Below are 14173 nucleotides of genomic sequence, written 5' to 3'. Positions count from 1 at the left end.
CGTGGCGGAAACGGACAGTGAAATGTTATAGTTCCGTCTACAAACAAACACAAACAAAATACCTACGTAGGTACTGTTATACTCAAAATTTTAAAGAAAAATAATGAAATATGATTGCTACGCTATTGCCATCTGTTGATCAATGACAGAAACATTTGATCGGAGACATTTCAATTTTTTTCAACCACGAAGTTTTGGTTTTAGTTTCTTGAGCAATCAATAGATGGCGCATTTCTCAAAAATTTAGGTAGTGGTTATTTTAGGTTTAAAAATAAATTATTTCTGAATTACCTTTATATATTTTTATTACGCCCTTTGCACTCAAGAAATGATACTCTCTCACCACTTTATTTCGTGCGGAAATTCGATGCGCTGTATATTTATCTTAATTAATTTGATGATTGACATCTTGTTTATAATTTTGATATCTGTTCTTATCGTTCTTTTTGTCGTTTGCAATCAAATCATGCGGTAAGCGGTACTCGCCTCTCGAGTGCAAAGGGTTAAATATAAAATTGAGACATTGAGGTCGGAAGTTGTTATTATGATGAAATTAAAAAATGATTCTGAAAGGTAAAGGAAAATCCTTTTCTGACACGTTTTTGTTTGGAGGTTGTCGGCCGAGGCTCGTGTTAAGTTATATGTAACAAAATAATGTTTCCGCCCGGGATCGAACCGGGGGCCTTCTGCGTGTTAGGCAGATGTGATAACCGCTACACCACGGAAACAGACAGACATTGATACAAAATAATTAATCAAATACCGATTTGAAATTCAGTAAATAGATTAACTATAATCATTTATAAATATTTTTTATCTATATATTAATACGTGAAGCAGAAACTTTGTATCCCTTTTTACGAAAATTGCGCGGGCGGAAGAGTATGAAACTTTCTACACTTATAGAGAATATAGAGAAGAAATGCACAATGCTAATATTTTTTTTAAATAATGCGTAAAACATCCATTAAATCAATAAAGAAAACATTGATGATTCATCCGACCGATTTCGGCCATGGCGACCACTTTGACTCCTATCCGTCGATTTGGCGCTCGTGCGCTCGAGGATGGCTTATATAGATTATCTTCGCGGCAAAACTCCTTGCGCATTGAGGGCACGTAAGCACGCCGTTCTCATAATTATAGGTTATGGCAGCAGGAGGGCGGGCCTTCAACTGGTCGCGTTTGTAATCAAGGTCAGCTTTACTCTGGTCCTCGAACTCGCGTACTTTGCTGTTCACCATCCTGCGCCATTCTGGCCGCTGTGCTGCCAAGCGCTCCCATTGAGAGGGCTCTATATCACATCTCTTCATGTGTCGTTTCACGACATCCTTGTACCGCAGGAGTTGTCCGCCATGCTTTCGCTTGCCATCCTGCAATTCAGAGAAGAAGATGCGCTTCGCCACTCTTTCCTCCGTCATGCGTGATACATGACCGCACCATCGAAGCTGCCGACGCATTAAATAGGTCTCAATGTCACCAACATTGGCACGTCGCAAGACTTCGGTATTTCGCACTCTATCAGTGCGAACATTACACACACTACATACCATGTATTTGACGCACACACGCATGCATACTATTTATTTTAAAACTTTTGTTCTTGACGTCTGTAGTCAAATTGAAAATAGATTGGCGAAATTTGTGATTATGGAAGTATAAAATACAATCATAATAGTGCACAAACTTACAATTCCAATTAATTATAGTCGAAATTCGACTACTGCGGGACCTCTAGTTCATTAATAATACATTAAATCGATCAAAAACACATTACACACACTACCATATGTGTAATACACACACATATAATATAATATAACAATGTACTCTTTGCTTATTGTCAAACTTTTGTTATTGCTTAAAGTCTGTGGTCAAATTGAGAATAAATATTATTGTTTATCTTTAATATTATTTCTCTATAGTGCAGTCTTGGCGAAATCTGTATTTATAGAAGTATAAATTATACAATAGAACCATAATAATGTTCAAACCTGTAATTTCAATTAATTAATGTCGAATTTCGACTACTGTGAGACCACTAGTACCTATTCATTTCCGATCCTGCGGACAGAATGGAAAGCAGTCGACGTCGCCCAAAACACGTCATCTCGGATCCTCCCGATCCACTAACGGTGCTTTTAGGTACTTCAAGCACCGGTCACCGTTCTCGTCGAACCCGTCGCTTGCGACGAAGGGCTCGACGAGTAAATTAACTCTCAGACACAGCCCACTGAGTTTCTCGCCGGATCTTCTCAGTGGGTCGCGTTTCCGATCCGGTGGTAGATTCTGCGAAGCACGGCTCTTGCTAGGGTTCGTGTTAGCATCGTCGTCAGGTTTGAGCCCCGTGAGCTCACCTACTAGCCACGGTTACGCTGAAATAGCCCCTAAGGCTATCAGCTTAGGTAAGGAAAAAAAAAAAAAGTACCTATATCTAAATAGCGCATTTTCTTAGGACGTGTTTGCGAGTTTAAAACATTATTAAAACCGTTTTTACTTTACTTATGAAAAAAGTAAGATTTTACCGAAAGATTGTCTTAATTACGTATATGTTACCTAAGATCATTTACTGGTGGTAGGACCTCATGTGAGTCCGCACGGGTAGGTACCACCACCCCGCCTATTTCTGCCGTGAAGCAGTAATGCGTTTCGGCTTGTAGGGTGGGGCAGCCGTAATATACTGAGACCTTAGAACTTATATCTCAAGGTGGGTGGCGCGTTTACGTTGTAAATGTCTATGGGCTCCAGTACCTACTTAACACCAGGTGGGCTGTGAGCTCGTCCACCCATCTAAGCAAAAAAAAAAAAGTACTATTGTTTCTGCACACTTCTGCCGCAAAATTGTCTGCTTAATACAAATAAGCCACTAAATTTAATAATTAAATATTCCTAAGCACATCGAGCACTCTCTTACTTAATAGAGGCTCCATCAGGGTCAATAGTACGCAAAAAAACATTCAAGCTTAGTATCTGAGGCATCAAACTATAGAGTTGTATTAAAAAACGGTAATGTACGGTTTCTAGAATATGGCCTCTATGCAGATATTTTTGTGTCATTTATCACCGTCACCGAAGAAAGTTCGCCGCCAAACATCAAACAATAAAATCACAATAAAATGGAAATTTCTGAAACGTGCTTCTGACAAAATTAAATTACACTTTGGCTTACAATTAGACTCATTTCAAATAGGTACACGTGACAAGGTATCATCATCATCATCATCAACAGCCCACAGTCGTCCAATGCTGGACATAGGCCTCTCCCGATCTACACCACTGAGCCCGGTCTGCAGCTCTTCTCATCCACTTCTTGCCGGCCACCGTGCGGAGGTCATCGCACCATCTAGCCAGGGGGCGTCCCACGCTACGTCTTCCGCTGCGCGGTCCCCACTCGAGAACCCGATTGTTTAATAAAATAAATAATCTAAGCCGTCAAAAGAAACTGGTTTGAAAAAAAAAACTGTTTTTATTTTATATTTTTCTTACTCATTTTTAAATACATTTCATTATAATTACAACAACAGAGGCGACTCTATTTATTACAATTTAGATTTCTGATCTGTATTTCCGTGTAACAGTTTGAAACAAATATGCATCTTTATATACTTAGTCTGGCCATAAATACTGTTACAATTAAAAATAAAAAAAATATTACATTTGAATTTGGAATCTGTCATTTTTATATTATGATTGCTCATTGAGTTTTCTCATTTTGGCGCCAATACATTGTACAATATTTTGCTATATTAAAATGGAGTGGGGTGATAAAGAGAACCGAATCGCTGTGATTGCATTACACAAAGTAGGTATGGAGCCAAATGCAATTTTTAAAACTCTCCATACGCTTGGTATTAGTATGTGACAGAAAAAGATCTGGCCATCCACGTAGTGTTCGTACAAAAAAGGTGGTCAAAGCAGTAAGGGAAAGAACTCGAAGAAATCCTGTCCGAAAGCAAAAGATTTTATCTCGGGAGATGAAGATAGCACCTAGAACCACGTCGCGTACTTTAAAAGATGACTTAGGACTTGCAGCCTATAAGAGACGTACTGGTCATTTCTTAACTGATAATTTAAAAGAGAATAGGGTGGTAAAATCAAAACAACTCCTGAAGCGGTACGCAAAGGGAGGTCATAGAAAATTTTTGTTTACAAATTTTATTAACCCTCAGACACAGCCCACTGAGTTTCTCGCCGGATCTTCTCAGTGGGTCGCGTTTCCGATCTGGTGGTAGATTCTGCGAAGCACGGCTCTTGCTAGGGTTCGTAAAAAACTCGCAATAAACACACCGATCTTCCCTTACCGCGCTCACCTTGTCCAACGCGGAACCGCTTCGTACCGTTGTAAACAAACAAATGACAGTCCAATTACAAACAATTCATAGTGATTAACTAATCGAAAGTAACCGGAACAATTGCCGATGCACTTGACGTTAAACTAATGTCCAGGGGGACGCGGAAATTGAGGTCATTCCTGGTTATATTCACTTAATAGAATACAATTATCTCCTTTTAAATCTACTGCCCTGGTAATCTTGTCGGGGCTGCTTCTTTTGCGTGTAATAGAACACAATTACAATTATCTCCTTGTAAATCTGCTGCCCTGGTAATCTTGTCAGGGTTGCTACTATTGCGTGTAATACACAATTTGACACAATGTTTATTTTATTTATTCAGCACAGAACATTACAGGTAACATATACATTGATCATAGCCCTAAAGCTAACACAATTACAGGTACCGACTGCATGCATTGGTTAAAAAAAAGCGGTTCATTGCTTAATACTATACAATGACAATTAGCTCCTTATAAATCTGCTGCCCTGGTATTATTGTTGACTTCATTTACGTGTCAATACCGCAACCCGCTTTGAGACAACGGAGGGTCAAAAATATTGGATTAATGGTAAGGTACCTCATTTTTTAAACTGTTAATTAGATATCTCTTTCATGGTATCGTAGTATTAAGATGCCCCATATTGCTTGTAGGAGCTGCTTAATTTACGTTTAATAGAGCACAATTACAATTATCTCCTTGTAAATCTGCTGCCCTGGTAATCTTGTCGACTTCATTTACGTGTCAATACCGCTATCCGCTTTGAGACAACGGAGGGTCAAAAATATTGGATTAATGGTTAGGTACTTCGCTTTACAACCGTTAATCAGAGGTCTCTTTCATGGTATCGTAGTACCAAATTAAGGTGGCCATATTGGTATCCCATCACTAGTAGCCGTGGTACGAATTAGGTTCTATAATTTGATTATCGATGAATAGTTTTAAGTGGTTGCCGAATAAGCCGTATAACTTTAAAGATGAGGTCAGAGTCTCAAATTTATTTTACATCCGCTGCTCCAGTGTGGTCGCTTACGGTAGAAGTAGGCGTCTGCTTGTGCAGGCTTACGTGCGGACTCGATGGTGCAGTGATTTGCGCCCCTGACAATTACCCTATGACTCACACTCGTATATATGTATATATTTAAACGTAATTATATAAGTATGTATGTCAGTCTCTGGTACCACAGGAAATCCTAATTTGAGGCCGAATGACGGTTCATTATTTAATCCAGCTATTAAAAAAAAGAAGAGAGAATTAGTATCTGATAAAAAAACAACATTAAGCCTTCACATTATATTAATTATCTTGATAATTTATCAAACTTGTGATTTATTTAAAAATAATCGTAACATTTAAACGGCAATGCGATTCTGTTTTGCGAATTCCGCACAAATTATTCCGAGCTGGCTTCATTTGCGTCATAATGATCATTAACTTCACTCATAAAAACAAATATATTGGCACAACCATTCAATAAATACGAACCGAAATACAATATTGGCATAATGGAGACAAATAAGTTTAATAGTACACTCAACAGCAGAATTGCATGCCTTAATACCTATAATTCTACAATAAATTATATCATAGTTCACAAAGACAAACTAGATGGCGTTACTGGTTGTATTAATTACAACCGAATGATGAACCAATTGACAACATGTTTTCTTTATTTAATACAGTTTCATTCTAAATAATCTTCGGATCGTCATCAACCCTCGAAAAGCATAGCCGTGCTCTTCAAAAGAGTTGCCCTTCCTATACCACTGTGAGTATCCCATCCCGAATTAGGCGCGGTGACACTAATGCCATTCACCCCATCACCCTCTTCAGCCAGCCCATACCGGCTTCGAAAGGTAAATACTTTGGCGTCACCCTCGACAGTGGGCTGACATTCTGACCCCATATTAAATAAGTACGCGACAGAGCCACGTTCCTACTCAGTCGACTCTACCCCATGATCTGCAGGCGAAGTAAATTGTCCCTTTAAAACAAGGTGACACTCTACAAAACTTGCATACGTCCGTTCATGACTTATGTAAGTGTAATATTCGCTTACGTGAACACAATCACACAAACACCCTACAAATATAGCTAAAGTAGTAATAGCTAAATAGTAAAAGCATAATCCCTTGAGGTTATAAGCAATAGGTAGGCAGAATCAAATTAATAATAACACTTTTTATGCTATCGATTTACTAAATCAATTCAAATAAGATTTTATTATCTGTTCTATATTGATTTTGATTGATCACTACGCTATCCGACAGATGGCGCTACGTGTACATACGGTTTGCTTATTCATTGTGCTAGCAATTCACTTTTGCAATCAACTGTACATTCAACTGATGTAATCCATTACTTATTATTGAGAATGTATCTAACGCTTGCTATACGTAGCTAGCAACTTAATTTTTATTTGGGTAAGAAGCGTGAATGTATTCTGTTAGATTAAACTGTTTATTTCAGTTTTCAAGTACTTAAGTCGTGATATTTTAAATACATAACTATTCGTCCTATTCGTTCTATATATTAATATAAAAAGGAATGTTTGTTTGTTCATCTAAAAATCGAGTACCGTTAGCCCAATTGATATGAAACTTTGCACACATGTAAAGGCGACATTAACACTCCGCATCCGATGCATAGATAATACACATAAATTAGTTATAGATAAGCAACTCCAGCACTCAACAAAAATGTTTACGGGCGTAGGCCACTAGATGGCTTCGCTTCGATTAGTTAATCATTGCTCCTGTAGATGGCAGTAACATATTACCTATCCTATATTTTATTTAAGGAAGGAAGGAAGGATTTTGTAAATTTTCAGAAAACAAAAATTTATAAAATTTAATCAATCTATCTAAAACAAATAAAGACTTGTATTATTTATTTTTCATATCTATGAGTGTCTTCGCCAACGAAGTGGACTTAGGTCGGTAGGTGTTGAAGCCTGCGCGATAGACCGTGTGAGGCTGCCGGTCACTCATGCGTACAATCCTACGTTTGAAATCATATTTCTTACATTCCTTTGAAGTACCATTAGCTTACTTCCATTAGTTTGGGCAAATACAACGATTTATTTACGTATTAAAAAGTTTGTCGTAGATTTTTTTTTTTTTTTTTTTTTTTTTTTTTTATTGCTTAGATGGGTGGACGAGCTCACAGCCCACCTGATGTTAAGTGGTTACTGGAGCCCATAGACATCCACAACGTAAATGCGCCACCCACCTTGAGATACAAGTTCTAAGGTCTCAAGTATAGTAACGACGGCTGCCCCACCCTTCAAACCGAAACGCATTACTGCTTCACGGCAGAAATAGGCAGGGTGGTGGTACCCACCCGCGCGGACTCACAAGAGGTCCTACCACCAGTAATTACGCAAATTATAATTTTGCGGGTTTCATTTTTATTACACGATGTTATTCCTTCACCGTGGAAGTCAATCGTGAACATTTGTTGAGTACGTATTTCATTTGAAAAATTGGTACCCGCCTGCGGGATTCGAACACCGGTGCATCGCTACACACGAATGCACCGGACGTCTTATCCGTTAGGCCACGACGACTACAAACTTGCTTAGATGGGAGGACGAGCTCACAGCCCACCTGGTGTTAACTGGTTACTGGAGCCCATAGACACCTACAATGTAAATGCGCCACCCACCTTGAGATATAAGTTCTAAGGTCTCAGTATAGTTACAACGGCTACCCCACCCTTCAAACCGAAACGCATTACTGCTTCACGGCAGAAATAGGCTGGGTGGTGGTACATACCCGTGCGGACTCACAAGAGGTCCTACCACCAGTGAAAAAATTAAATTACAATTCACAGATACTTATAAATTGCACTCATTTTATCAGAGGGCTGTGGATGGACAGGCTCCATGCCACTGTCAAAAAAGATTATTGTTACGTAACATCAAATAACGTTAGTGTCGAAGAGAAAGTGAATCTATTAACAATCTCTTAATTTTGAAGCGTTCATATCACAACCGTTCTTGTTCTAGCATGCCGGTCATCCTTCTCGTCGAACCCGTCGCTTGCGACGAAGGGCTCGGCGAGTAAATTAACCCACAGACACAGCTCGCTGAGTTTCTCGCCAGATCTTCTCAGTGGGTCGCGTTTCCGATCCGGTGGTAGATTCTGCGAAGCACTGCTAGGGTTAGTGTTAGCAACGACGTCAGGTTTGAGCTCCGTGAGCTCACCTACTAGTTAAGGCTAAAATGGTCTCTCAAGACCCAAGAGCTTAGGTAGGAAAAAAATAATCTAACATGTTCATTAGTCTGTGGACAGTATTGACTTATATCTTTCGTGCAGCAATGATGTCACGGCAGCTACTCATTGCCGTAGGTACCGGTTGGACCCTTAGCTATTCTTGTCAGAGACCTCAAAAAAGATGGCTAATGAAACTCACAGATGTTGCAACATTAATGCTACTTTTAAGACCAGTTTGCTTAGTGCGAGTTTTTTAACGGTCTCGATGGCGTAAAAGTTAACACAAATTTGAATGCAGTTTGAACAGCGCCTTAGCGGCAAACGTAGGCAAACGATCCAACTCCATACAAATTTGAGTTAACTTTTACGCTATCGAGAACGTTAAAAAAATCGCACTTTTTTATTTTTTCTATTGCCCTTGTAAGCAAACGAGCACACGGCCCACCTGATGGTGATTGGTTACCGTCACCCATGGACTTCAGCAATGCCAGGGGCAGAGCCAAAACCGCTGCCTACCGCTTAATACTTTAAGCACAGAGGAGGTGACATTTCAGTTGTATTATACCACGGCTGTCTGAACCTTCAACCCGGAATGCGAAGACTGCTCCGCAGCAGAAACATGTAAGTTTGCGGTATGAATCAATGCGAATAACAAAATTTATACTGTACGACAAATAAAAGGTGACAACAAAAAAACCTTAATAATTTTCTGTCGATTGTTATTTGAATTAATCAATGTTATCTTAATCTCCGTCCGTATGTGGGTTAGACAGCACTGATTGATTGCGTATCAATGGATATTACGAATAATAACATTCTTCGAACCGCCACAATTACGTATGAAGCTAGTTTGAGTCGGTATTTGCGTTTCGGAATTAGGAGGGTGGAAATAATGTAGTGAGAAGTACTTAACAGTACATGAGTAGTTAATGGTAGGCAGCGGCTTGGCTCTGACTCTGGCATTGCTGACGTCCATGGGCAACGGTAGCCACTCACCATCAGGTGGGCCGTATGCTCGTCAATGGCAATACAACTACAGGGGCAATAAAATAAAAATAAAAAATCCAAGCCAACACTCTCCAACTTTCATCGCCATTTCTCCAGTATGTTTTGGACCTCGAGCCCGTTTTCTCTGACGAGCACTATATCATCGGCAAACATTTCCTGTATTTTCTATGTCAAGGCACCCATCACCAGTAAAAAGAGATAGGGAATTTGCGCAGATCCTTGATGTAAGCCCACTGCCTCATTGAACTCGTCGGAATACCCTGCGGCGGTTTGTACATACGGCTTGGATCGACTGTACATGACACAGATTAACCTCACATACTTACCAGGTAGGTATACGTTGCTCATTCAATGCCTACCCCAAAACTGATCTGGTGATGGTAGACCGCGTTCCCCCGACCGCTCTGGGGGAAGGTGTAACGCGGCGCCATCAAAGCGGGCTCTCGGCCCGCTGAACGAGGGAACCGGTGGTCGTGTCGCTGGCGGCCACCGGCGTCCGTGGGACGGTGGGATGGATGTAATGTGCTCTGCGTCAACCCTGTCCCGCCGTTTCAATAGCCCCGACTGGGCTCCGGCCCGGTCCGAGGTAGGGCGCCGGTTGTGAGCGGCAGGAGTTTTTAGTGAGGTTCAACTCCCACATACCCCACCTGCCGCGCGGGTGGGGATCCGGCGATTTTCTCCTGTGGAAAAAAAAAAAAAAAAAAAGGTACTAGGTCGTATGCTTTTTCCAGATCAAGGAACACTATATGCAGATTCTTGTACACATCGCGATATTTTTCGCACACTTTCGATCGTTATTTTGTATTGTTATTACGAAATAGCAGCCCTACCACTATTTTAAGGAACGACTCTTTATCTTTAATTCAAGTTAACTTTACTAGAAAGTATTGAATGTAAGAAAGTAATAAATGATATAATTAATTTCTAGAAACTCTGCCTTCAGTTTCACGTACAGTAAAAAGTATCCTCTTTATTGAGTGGCAGCGTGCATACACAGATCACGAACAAATCGAATAAACTAGACCAAGAGCAAGTTTTGTAACGTTCTCGATAGCGTAAAAGTTTACTCGAATTTGTATGGAGTTGGAACAGCGCCCCTAGCGGCAAACTTAGGCAAACGTTTGAACTCCATACAAATTTGAGTTAACTTTTACGCTATCGAGAACGTTAAAAAACTCGCACTAAGCACAGAGATGTATAATTATTATACGACTACCCAAAAGTGGTGGAGTATGAAATATGATTTAGAAACGGGACTAAAAATAAAAGGATGGCGTGCAAGATTTTTAGGGTTCATGAATGTATGTGACTTTCTAAATTCCATCATCACTTTTAAATGCCTTCACAGACATATCATTTAATTTTGTCTTCATAGCATCCCTAGTGACGAAGGAAACATTTTTATTTATGACATCAGTTTTCTTAAATTTAATATTAACATAATTACATAATGTAAAAGGCCCTTTACATATTTTTTAAACGCATTATTATCACGAGGGCGGTCGATAAGCTATTTCTATTTTCTATTCTTACAATTATCTAATCTTATCGAAGTAATTAGTTTTATTTGTTGATAACAATTATATTGCGCCTACCGCGTGCGATAGATCAATCGACCCTTCTAGCTAAAGAGTCAATGAACTAATGGTCTTGATTAATAGAAAATATGATGGTAGTCACCACGATATTCACACGACATCCAATATTATAATAATTATTGTTACGCGCTGGGGTTCGGGATAAATAAATGTTCTACCGAATTACTAAGTAAATACTACGTATTCAACACTTAAAACACTCAACAAACACTTTAAAACTCTCAATTTGCTTGTTTGCTTCGCTTCAGGTGATCCGGTCGCTGTTTCGCTTCGAGTAGTTCCGATTACTGTCTGATTGCGTGCCATCTCTACAACGCTTTTATAGCCGATACCTCATCCCTAGAATTATCGAGAACTTCAACACATCTCTAGTAGTAGTTTCCGCTATCTGACAATAGATGGCGCTGCACTTCTCGAGCGTTCTAGGTCCTTCGATATTCGTTCCACCATTCGGCGATAGATGACATTACTCTTACCGGCGTAACATTCTTATTGAAAACAATGCACGCACGGTCAACCGGCCCCATTTAAAGGTTCCCTGTATTATTGGCTTAGACGAACTGCAGATCAAGACAAGACTGTCCACCACTGTCCACACTCTGCCTTCGCCGCGCACTTTGTACCTACTTCGCTCATATTGCTCGGAAAACAACCGTCAGCTTAGAGAGACTATTCGTGACGGGGAAGATCGAGGGAAACAGACCGCGCGGGCGCAGTCCGACAAGGTGGTTCGACCAAATCCGCACCACATTAGAGATCCCATTCCTCGAATCCCTTTATGCGGCCAATGATCGGAGGCGCTAGGGAGACATTGGAAGAAGTAAAATCCTGTCGAAATATGATGGTTACGACCCTCAGCAGTGAGGAAACTACGCGAGGACGTAGAAACTGCTAAACATACTTATATAAATGCATTTAAATATATACATATATAGATAATGGTCACTTAGACAAATAGCAAACATATCTGCTCATCACACGAATGTTACCCCGATGTGGGAATCGAACCCACGACCCTCGACGCAACAGTCGAGGCGCTAACTACTGCGCCGTCGAATCAAAAATGTATTCGAAGCGTTAGAAGTAATATTCTAAAAATAATAAAACGAAATTAAACCGTTATAGTATTACGCCTGCTTCTGACGTAAGCTGAAGACAATACTATGCTAATAGTCTAATTATAAGTTATTGGAACAATTTAGAATTGTTCGAAGAAACTAAAGATTTTAAACAATACTTAATAATGGTCTCCTCATAATGATTTCACAATACTTCCTTTTTTTCCCTACCTATGCTGATAGCCTTGAGAGGCTATTCAGCTTCGCCTTGACGTGTAGGTGAGCTCACGGGGCTCAAACAGGGAGTGTTTTAGTGCTAGCACTGGCCTTAACAAGAGCAGTACTCCGCAGAATCTACCACCGGATCGGAAACGCGACCCACTGAGAAGATTCGACGAGAAACTCAGTGGGCTGTGTTTATGGGTTAATTTACTCGTCGAGCCCTTCGTCGCAAGCGACGGGCTTGGCGAGAACGGTAATCGGTGCTTAAGGAACCTAAAAGCACCGTTACTGGATCGGGAGGATCCGTAATGACGTGTTCAGGGCGACGTCAACTGTTTACCATTCGGTCCACAGGATCGGGTATGCGAAACTCCCGATAACTCATGAATTAGACGATAATTTGTCAACTATTTAAACGACGGTAACCACTCATCATGGGCTGTATGCTCGTCTGCTTACAAGGGCAATAAAAAAAAAGGGAATATACTTTACAACCGGACTCACTGCGATTTGGCCGTGAAGATTTTCAATCATCCAGGTACCAAAAAACTGGCTGAAAATCGTGTAATAAAAATCGAACCCGCAAAATTATAATTGGCGTTATTGCTCGTTAAGACGCCTTGTGAGTCCGTACGGGCAGGTGCCACCGCCCTGCCCATTTCTGCCGTGGAGCAGTAATGCGTTTCGGTTTGAAGGGTGGGTAGCCGTTGTACCATAAAAGCTGAGACCTCGTGTCTCAAAGTGGTGAAAAATTACGTTACTATAATAATATGTCGATGAGATCCGATAACCACTTAACACAAGTGGCCGTGAGCTCTTGCACACATCGAAGCAAAACAAAAAAACCCTTTGAAATTCTAAGAATTTAATTGTGTAGATTTTATTAATAAACGCACACATCAAGATCACAACACAACTTGAATGAGTACTGACAAGTTTTTTTTCATTGTACATTCAATTTAAATAAGACGCCATCATAAATCTGAGGTGTTTGTGCACGAGGAACGTGTCTGCTGCATTTGATTTGATATTACAAAGTTCAAACTATTGGTTCTCACTTTTTACTCGATCCTAATCAAATAGTTTCGAATAGAGATAATTTTTACGTAAATTATTAATGTTTGATTGTACACTCTATACTAATAAATAAATCTACAGTGGTTTCAACGGATGTTCTGTTATAACTACTGAACCATGCATCCGATTGACTTGAAACTTAGTATCCATGTAGAAATACACGTACTTTATGGATGGGCTAATATTTATATGAGTGTTGGACTCCCTACACCAGTTGCGGGGGCGTTAATGATGAGAATCTTTGTGGTGGTGAGAAATAATAATGTTAATTCTAAATGCCCAGCGAAGCGAACGGGTACAGCTAGTCAGATCTAAAAATACAACTCTTTGACTGACAATGTATGTCACCAACATAGTTCTCATAACATAAAATAAATTTGAAGTTTTTGTTCGTAGAAGGATATGGTAAGACGTTTGGGAAGTATAGAAACACTGAGAGGGATATTTTATCTCACAGTGGGAATGAAGCCTAATAAAAATATCTTAATACCGCTAGTAGTGTTATGGTGATAAAGCGAAAAAGATGGAATCATTTCAAGATATCCTCAGATACTTTTACTTTTACTGGTGGTAGACTCTCTTGTGAGTCCGCATGGGTAGGTACCACCACCCTGCCTATCTTTGCCATAAAGCAGTAATGCGTTTCGGTTTGATATCTA

At 40.0% G+C, this 14173-nt stretch overlaps 1 non-coding gene across 1 annotated transcript; it reads right to left on the bottom strand.

Annotated features, from left to right (window-relative positions):
* Positions 1-655: 655 nt before the first annotated feature.
* On the bottom strand, positions 656-728 carry TRNAV-AAC (transfer RNA valine (anticodon AAC)). The gene has a single exon. It is a non-coding gene; the product is annotated as a tRNA-Val (tRNA).
* Positions 729-14173: the final 13445 nt, after the last annotated feature.

This window comes from Bombyx mandarina, chromosome 20, assembly GCF_030267445.1.
Source record: "Bombyx mandarina strain Sakado chromosome 20, ASM3026744v2".
Lineage (NCBI taxonomy): Eukaryota > Metazoa > Arthropoda > Insecta > Lepidoptera > Bombycidae > Bombyx > Bombyx mandarina.
Note: the sequence above shows the minus strand (reverse complement) of the source record. Positions and strands in the feature narration are given on the sequence as shown.